Source organism: Pinus tabuliformis, chromosome X (assembly GCF_031772625.1).
Source record: "Pinus tabuliformis cultivar Carrire ecotype Pingquan chromosome X, CPIR1, whole genome shotgun sequence".
Lineage (NCBI taxonomy): Eukaryota > Viridiplantae > Streptophyta > Pinopsida > Pinales > Pinaceae > Pinus > Pinus tabuliformis.
Genome location: NC_142308.1, coordinates 1,659,325,398 through 1,659,333,987, shown reverse-complemented (window position 1 = coordinate 1,659,333,987; position 8,590 = coordinate 1,659,325,398). Strand labels below are relative to the sequence as shown.

General features: G+C 40.2%; 1 pseudogene; it reads left to right on the top strand.

The window, feature by feature from the left end:
• Positions 1 to 3,805: 3,805 nt before the first annotated feature.
• On the top strand, positions 3,806 to 7,341 carry LOC149146375 (uncharacterized; annotated as a pseudogene).
• The last annotated feature ends 1,249 nt before the right edge of the window (positions 7,342 to 8,590 follow it).

Sequence of the window (8,590 nt, the reverse complement as noted above, 5' to 3'; positions counted from 1 at the left end):
CCAAAACGTGTATATGTGATATCTGTAAAACTTTCTCCATTACAGCGGCAGTTATACATCAGATATTTAGAAGTACATGGGTTTATGAAGAATGAAAAGAATGCATGTGTAAAAGTGGCACATAAGAAATGCTTCTTCAATGCATATCATTCTTTAGCCAAGATCTGGAATCATCCAGGGTTACTGCAAATAGCTAAAGAGGACAGAGACTCTCAACAAGGCGATGACACAGTTGAGAATTTCATTTTGGATGGTAGCTTCAGCGATGATGATATGGATCATGACTTCTTGAATGGAGATAAGATGAAAAGCAGAGTGGATTGGACAAGCAAAAATAAAGACAGTGATTTGGAAGAGGTGCCCCTGCAAGCTGATAAGTGGTGGGAGGACATTATTCCAGATAAAGCCTATAAAAAAATTGATTATAGCGGTAAGATGGTGTTGTTGTTAGATCTCCTGGCCATGAGCTCTGAGCGAAGTGATAAGGCATTGGTTTTCAGCCAAAGCTTGAGTACATTAGATCTTATTGAGTCATTCTTGACAAAATTACCTCGGCGTGGAAAGAAAGATGAATACTGGAGGCAAGGTAAAGAATGGTACAGGCTTGATGGACACACTAGTGGCGCCCAAAGACAAAAACTAGTGGAGAAGTTTAATAATCCTTTAAATAAAAAGGTCCAGTGTGTATTGTACAGATGATGGGAAGGGATATTGTCTATGATCGTTGGTCATGTGATTTGATTTGTGCTGTTTCTTCACCAGATTTATATCGCATCAACTTGGAACAGGGTCGTTTTTTTTTTGCGTCTTTAAACACTCACTCTCCAGCAGTCAATGTAATTTGCCGAAGCCCAGTTCATGGATTGTTGGCTTGTGGTGGAGAAGATGGTGCCTTAGAATGTTTTGATTTGAGAGAAAAAGCTTCGGTAGGAAGAATTGATGTAGCTACACATGCAGGAGATACTGATCAGGAGGTCACTGCGATACGATTCGAGGAAACTGAAAGCTTTTAGATGGCAGTTGGAAATAGTTCTGGACAGGTGCTAATATATGATCTGCGTTCTTCAAGGCCTTTTCGAGTTAAAGATCACATGTATGGTAGTCCTATTTTGGATATCAAGTGGCATTCAACTCTAAATGCTTCGAGGCCGAGAATGATCACTGCTGATAATCGAGTAGTCAGAATTTGGGATCCAGAGACGGGAGAAGGTATGACTAGCATTGAACCAGCAGCGTTGGAGTATGGATGAAGCAACACGCCTTGATGTACTTCGTTTGGCTATAGAATTGGATGCCGACTATGTTGATGTGGAGCTCCAAGTGGCATACGATGCTGTTTACACACCAAAGTTACTAGACTCTTACAAGAAACAGAAGAGTGCCAAGGGTAAACGTGTAATGCCACCGCTATTCAAATGGTGCCAGAACAACAAGATAGGATTCGATTCCTATTTCCCAGATTTTAATTAATATTGCAAACTAGATATGCGCTCCAGTTTTGGTCAATCATCAACAGAATTCAGTGGAAAGAGCGCCATTCTCCCTTCAGGAAAGCGCTGATTATTTTTAGTTTTATTTATTAAATAATCATAAAACAAATCCCTCATCTTGGGGTCGACTTGTTTTCCCCCAGCTGTATTTTGTTTCATATTTTTGTAGTTAGTTAAAACAGCGCCCCTGTTGGGCAGCATTGTATTAAAAAATTCATTTGTAGAGGAGTTTTTTGGAGAGAGTGTGAGAGAGGGGAGTTTTTTCTGAGCGCTGGGAGCTGCTGGAGAAGCAGAGAGCTTTTTATTGTACAGTTTTCAAACAGAGAATTTAATGGAATTTCACAGCTCTGTTTGCTGAGATTCATGTGGTATGTTGATTTAGCATAAGTTTTTCCCTTTGTCTCATATGTAATCAGTTATGTTCCATTTCATTTCATGACCCTTTCAAGCTGAACAAATGAAGTGATTAGGTAGGAATTCATAGTATTATATGCTCCTCCTATAAGTTTGTTCGCATTCGATGTTTTCTACTGTTTAAGGAGGATTCAGAGTTATTGTCTGCCCTCCTTAGCTCCTCACCAGTCTTGCCATCCCATTTGAAACCAGATTTGGTGTTAAATTGCATGCCTACCTTGCCTCAGTTGATAACCTGTGTAGTCATTATATTTTTCTGTTTGAAGCTGTGATTTTTCCCATGTAGCCCAGAAAAGCCCCGTCATTCCATTAAAAAACCCCAAAAATCATTAAATCAACCCCCCTTATCAATTTACTAGCCTAATATCTTTGATCCTAATTGGTCAGCTTATTATATTATAAGATCTATCAAATCTGACCCGAGAGAGCCTTCTCATACCTCGTAGGGCTAGCTACGAGGTGAAATGGTTTGATGTAGCCTTGAGAGTTTGTCTATTTCAGCCTAGGTGAATTCCAAGCGCTAACATATTGGCGACCATACTGGGGAAGAACAACTTGTCTGTTGATTGATGTGTTTGTTTCATAAGTCTTAGACGGAGCCTGAAGTTACGCCAGAAGCCTTCGAAAACGCTCTTGTTTTACATCAGCGTTAGTAGATAAACGCTGCTTCAGTCAATCTCCGTGAGCTTGTGAATACGACCACTTCGATTTCATTTTACCCCAGTACATGTATCAATTTCAGATCTGATGCTGATGGTGGACAGCAGTCAGACACTTATGCAGGCTGAATCATTCACCTGGCGACTCCAAACTCGATCCAGACATTCCAGTGCCTGTTGATATGTTCATGCAATGGTAGGGTATGTGGCAGACCCTGCACTTTGTGAAGCTCTAGATGGCATTAGAAAGTTGTTAGCGGATATTGAAATTAATGAAGAATTTTTCAGTATTTTCTTTCAATGTGTGAAATCTCCGAAGCTTCTTTTTGAAGGCAAAACTAGATTTTATGAGTTAGTGGTTGAAAGAGTTGAAAATGAGATTCAATATCTCGATGAGCAGATCCACTCTTATGATTTCCAAGACCCTAAAAAGTTCTTGGAAATCCTTCCTCCATCGAAACAAGAAATAACAGATTTGCCTATAGAGGTATACATTGACAATGTGCAGCTGGAAGTATGTATTGCAGAGTTGGGGCAGCCAACAGAGGCCGGTGTCCGTGATCCTATTGCGGCATATATGGACATATTTTTCACTCTGATGGACAGATCAGGCTGTCTTTTCCGTGACCGGGCTCAGTATGTGCATGAAGGGCTGCCAGCAATTGCATCTGTGACTTCGTGGCAGCATTCTCAAGCGGCTTCATTGTCAGGTTTAATTGAATGGTTAATATGGCATTTTAGCATTACCTGATCTATTGTTTGTACAGCAGATTAGAGTAGGTTGTGTAAATAAATAAGCAGCCATAAGGGCAGCATCTTGTTTCAGTTGGCTTTTAGTTTGTTTGAGTTCAGTTTCAGTTTGAAAATGAAGTCTTCAGCTGTGTTGATTTGTTGATGATGACTCCATTGCCCAATGGTGGAGGCACGGTCTGCTCTCCCAAAGTTCTGCGGTTCTTGGCACCTCCAGGAAGCTGCAGCTGCCATCCCAAATGGAGCCGATGTTAGACTCCGTCTCATCTCAGAGATTGATTCTTCTTCAAAACAGAGTTTTGAAGAAGAAATCATTTAAATGTTGCTTTGCAGATTATGTAATTTTATCTTCAGCGCTTCAAACTAGCAGTGATGGAGCAAGCATTCCTGCTATTGCATCTGATCCGGAGAAAGGGATTCTTAAGCTTCAAGAAAAGTTCCTTTTGGATTTGGATGATGAGGATGCAATATAGTTCTTCTAGACCCTTATCAATGAGAGTGTCAGCGCCTTATTCCCCCAAATGGTGGAGACAATTCATAGATGGGCTCAATATTGGCGTTAAAGACAGAGGATATACATATTGTACAGATCTGCAGGAAATTCCAAGACTAGCTGAAAGAATGGGTAGATTGATGTGTGTAACAGGCGAGTTTGATCCAGGGACTTGTGAAGATGTCACTGGTGAACAGGAGCATGAATCAGCTGATCAGATTAGTGAAAACCCTCGTGACATAGTAGAGAGGGAGTTATGTAAGGCTAAAGAAGAGGACAAAGATATTCTGTGGTTGGAGCTTGAGGAGCTTGACATCGATGATGAAGTGCTATGTTCATTGGAATTAACTTCTAAGTTTCCAAATCTTGTTGGCCTTGATCTTTGGGGTAACAAAGTGGAAACAATGGAAGCAGTTATACAAATAGTTAGTAGATTGAGTAAGCTGCGAGCTCTTTGGTTAAATGAAAATCCAGTTTCTAAAAGCTATGGTGAGGCTTTAAGAAACACTCTGTTGGAATATTTACCTGAGTTAGAAATACATAATTCTCAGTTCACTACCAACTACAGTGCATGGGCCCTTGGATTCTGTGCTGGAATTTATGGAGCAGAGAAGCCTTTTGGTACTCAACAAGGAACACACATATTAAAAGATGTCAAAGAATTCATAATCTTTCAGATAAGGTGTTCACTCCTTTGGAATTGCCACTTCTCACAGCATTGAATCTCCGAGGGAATTCATTGAGCCAGAATTCAGAAGATATTCTGTTGGAGTTGTTGCGATGTTTTGTAAATTTACGATCATTGGAGATTGATATTCCGGGGCCCCTTGGAAGCAGTGCAGTAAGGATTGTGGAATCCCTTCCCGGTTTGTCAGACTTAAATGGTGTTAGTGTTTTTAAAATCCTGGAAGAAGAAAAGGATGTTGTTGATGCTAAGCTTCAACCTCGTCTTCCTGAATGGTGCATTGGAGAACCAGTTGCAGACCGTATTCTTCATGCAATGTGGTTATATTTGATGACGTACAGACTTGCTGATGAAGAAAAGCTGGATGAAACTCCTGTTTGGTACGGGATGGATGAGCTTGGTTCAGCATTGCGGCATAGTGATATACCAAATTTCAAAATTGCTCCATTTCTATTCATGCCAGATGGAAAATTAACCTCAGCAATAAGCTATTCTCTGTTGTGGCCAATCAATGATACACATAAGGGTGAAGAATGCTTATGTGACTATTTGCCCGGGATTGGGGCGGACAAGCAGTGCTCTGCACGCCTTACAGCCTGGTTTCATACACCAAAAGATTATTTTATTGAAGTATACAAGAAGCATTATTGTAAATTTCACGCTACCACTTTTAATCATCTCAACTTTGGAAATCCTTGTACACAAAGCATCAGTCCAAATGATGGTCGACCTCTACGAGTTTACACAGATAATGAGCAAGTAGAGGAATTCCTACGCCGTCCAGAATTTGTATTTACGGATGATGCCAAAATAGCTGATATTATATGGACACATATGCAAGTTGATGAGGAAACAAAGAAAGTATATGGCTTGAATGATCATCAATATGTTAGCCAGTTTCCATTCGAAGCCTGTATTGTAATGAAGCACCACTTGGCACAGACCATTCAACAGGCGTATGGTGATCCGGAATGGTTTCAAACCCACGTACAATTTGGAAACACAATTATCTGAACTTATAGGAGACTACCATGGGAAGCAAATTTGATTTGCGCTATGTTGTTCTCCTTCGTAGTATGCAACCATTGGAGATTCTCCTCTGGGATATCTTTTGGGTGAGACTTGCAAATAACCAGTATACATTGGTAGAACAGCAGCGTTGGAGTATTGTTGAACAACACACTATTTAATTGATCTTATGTTATCTGAGTTATCATAAATCTGCATTTTCAGAACAGAAAATTCAGGAAATGGAAAGACAATGACAGTCAATGTCGTCGCTCATCTGAAACGTGTTCTTGGTCCTCATCACGCAACCGTAAACAGAAAAATAGGAACCAATTTCCTATTTCAAGACCTCAGAAACCAAAAAGAGATGCGCTCCAGCGGTTATTCTGTAATTAGCCATCAGAGGAGTTCAAAAGAAACGGATTTGCCAAGTCATGATTTCATGAGATTTTTAGCACCAGATTTGCCTCGAACTTAGCCAAACCATCAACAGAATTCAGTGGAAAGAGCGCCATTCTCTCTTCAGGAAGCGCTGATTATTTTTAGTTTATTTTGTTAATAAGGATAATAAAACAAATCCCTCATCTTGGGGTCGATTGGTTTTCCCCCAGCTTGTTTTTGTTTCATATTTGGTGATGTTAGTTAAAACAGCGCCCCTGTTTTGGGCAGCAGTTGTATTAAATGTATTAAAAAATTCATTTGTAAAAAAAGAGAGAGTGAGTGAAGGAGGGAGAGTTTTCTGAGCGCTGGGAGCTGCTGGAGAAGCAGAGAGCTTTTTATTGTACAGTTTTATGACAGAGAATTTAATGGAATTTCACAGCTCTGTTTGCCGAGATTCATGTGGTATGTTGATTTAGCATAAGTTTTCCCTTGTTTCATATGTAATCAGTTATGTTCCATTTCATTTCATGACCATTTCAAGCTGAACAAATGAAGTGATTAGGTAGGAATTCATAGTATTATATGCTCCTCCTATAAGTTTGTTCGCGTTCAATGTTTTCTACTGTTTAAGGAGGATTCAGAGTTATTGTCTGCCCTCCTTAGCTCCTCACCAGTCTTGCCATCCCATTTGAAACCAGATTTGGTGTTAAATTGCATGCCTACCGTGCCTCAGTTGATAACCTGTGTAGTCATTATATTTTTCTGTTTGAAGCTGTGATTTTGCCCATGTAGCCCAGAAAAGCCCCGTCATTCCATTAAAAAACCCCAAAAATCATTAAATCCAAACCCCCTATCAATTTACTAGCCTAAAATCCTTATTCTTAATTGGTCAGCCTAATCATATTGAAAGATCTATCGAATCTGACCCGAGAGAGCCTTCTCATACCTCGTAGGGCTAGCTACGAGGTGAAATGGTTTGATGTAGCCTTGAAGGTTTACCTTCCTCAGCCTAGGGTGAAATCTCAAGCGCTAACATATTCACATATTAAAAGATGTCAAAGAATTCATAATCTTTCAGATAAGGTGTTCACTCCTTTGGAATTGCCACTTCTCACAGCATTGAATCTCCGAGGGAATTCATTGAGCCAGAATTCAGAAGATATTCTGTTGGAGTTGTTGCGATGTTTTGTAAATTTACGATCATTGGAGATTGATATTCCGGGGCCCCTTGGAAGCAGTGCAGTAAGGATTGTGGAATCCCTTCCCGGTTTGTCAGACTTAAATGGTGTTAGTGTTTTTAAAATCCTGGAAGAAGAAAAGGATGTTGTTGATGCTAAGCTTCAACCTCGTCTTCCTGAATGGTGCATTGGAGAACCAGTTGCAGACCGTATTCTTCATGCAATGTGGTTTAGTTTGATTGAGTTAAGTTTCAGTGTGAAAATAAGTCTTCAGCTGTGTTGATTTGTTGGAATGATGACTCCATTGCCCAATGGTGGAGGCACGGTCTGCTCTCCCAAAGTTCTGCGGTTCTTGGCACCTCCAGGAAACTGCAGCTGCCATCCCAACTGGAGCCGATGTTAGACTCTGTCTTATATCAGAGATTGATTCTTCTTCAAAACAGGGTTTTGAAGAAGAAATCATTAATGTTGCTTTTCAGATTGTGTAATTTATGCTCCAGCGCTTCAAAAGGCAGTGATTGAAGCTCCTATCTGCACAAGCACAATTCAGAATATCATTAGCAATCAGAGGCAAAAAGTTATGTGGAGAAAATACCAATTGCAGCAGTATCAATTGCACAAGTTCATGGTGGTATTTTGAAATGTCCAGTGGCTTGGTTGTGTCTATATCTGTCCCCATGTACAGTCAAGAAAATGTTGGATCGGGTTTGGGGTTTTGTATCCCTACCATGGCAATGGCACTAGCACTTTCTGTTTTCATGTGTGGGACAAGATTGTACAAACATAAATTGCCTGTTGATAGTCCGTTCACTGGAATTGCCCAAGTCTTTGTAGCCAGTATCCGTAAATGGAATGTCTCTGTTCCTTCTTTGGGAGAAAATAAATATATGTTATTCAAGAAGAACAACTTTTAAAGGGTGAAAAAAGTAGAGAGCTTTAGCCTACAAATCAACTAAGGTTTCTTGACAAGGCAACTGTCGCGGTTAATTTAGATTACAAGCATTAAATGGAGACTATGCACAGTCACACGGGTTGAAGAGTAATGCAGGTATGGCACAATTGGGGCTCTGTTAAGGTTGATATTAACCGCAGGTTATGGTGCAGATGAATGAAAAGTTGGAGGAGCTGCTTTTACAGGGCTTTCGGTAGATGTTATCAGTCCATGCGTTTGAATTGACTACAGAGTGGTCTTGACTTACTCATTTGTGATGAGGCACACATGATAAAAAACACAAAGGCTGATATAACACAGGCATTAAAACAAGTTTACCTTCCTCAGCCTAGGGTGAAATCTCAAGCGCTAACAGGATGATTTCGACGAAGTACAGGAGGAAGGAAAAGAATTCCACTATGCGTGGCTGCTATTATTAATCATGCTGATAGCTTGGAGGATGCTAGAGGATTTCCAGTTCCCCAAGATGGATCTAGAGTTGTGTAAGGCTACCAAATTTTCCTTGCTATGGGAAACAAAGGACCTTGCTCGTATCATTGAAAATAAAATGTTTCGTGTCATGTTTGAAATGGAATTGCGA